This window comes from Sinocyclocheilus anshuiensis, unplaced genomic scaffold, assembly GCF_001515605.1.
Source record: "Sinocyclocheilus anshuiensis isolate Anshui unplaced genomic scaffold, SAMN03320099.WGS_v1.1 scaffold960, whole genome shotgun sequence".
Taxonomy (NCBI): Eukaryota; Metazoa; Chordata; class Actinopteri; order Cypriniformes; family Cyprinidae; genus Sinocyclocheilus; species Sinocyclocheilus anshuiensis.
The window spans coordinates 141101-141866 of NW_015549635.1; positions in this window are offsets into that span (position 1 = coordinate 141101).

Here is a 766-nt window from a genome sequence, read left to right on the forward strand (position 1 = left end):
GGCTACTTGTTAACTTTAAGGATCTTTTATTTGGTCACTGTTTTTATGTGCCTGTTGATTTTAGTTTGAATTGAAATAAGTGCAATCTTGAATGCATACTGAGATGAACAATCAAATCTTCTAAACCGATCTCAGATGTTGGTTGAAGTACGTTGCTCTTAAAAATGTTTTTAGCTTCTAAATGTTTGCATGGAAATTCATGGATTTTTGTAAATTGTTTTGGGGGAGTGCAGTGGGGTGGGAGTAATAAAGTATGCATGAGTAACTTTATTGCATTTGTTAATGTTTGAATACAGGCTATTTGTAAAGGTGTTAGTGCTGTCAATAGATTAAAAAAATTAACTGATTAATCACACATTTTTCTTTAAAGGGGTCATATGATGTTGCTAAAAAGAACATTATTTTGTGTATTTGGTGTAATGAAATGTGTTTATGCGGTTTAAGGTTCAAAAAACACATTTTCCACATACTGTACATTATTGTTTCTCCTCTATGACCCGCCTTTCTGAAACGCGTCGATTTTTACAAAGCTCATCGGTCTGAAAAGCGAGGTGTGCTCTGATTGGCCAGCTATCCATTGCGTTGTGATTGGCAGAATCCCTCAAGCGTGTGACAGCAATTTTACTCCCCTTACCATACTGTGATGCCGTCTCCCGGAGCGAGGAGACTAAAACATTAAAACCCATTATAAACGAGGCATTTGTTGCGCCGTGTAAACATAAAACCATGTCTGCATTTGTGATCGGAGAAATGACAAACAACAAGC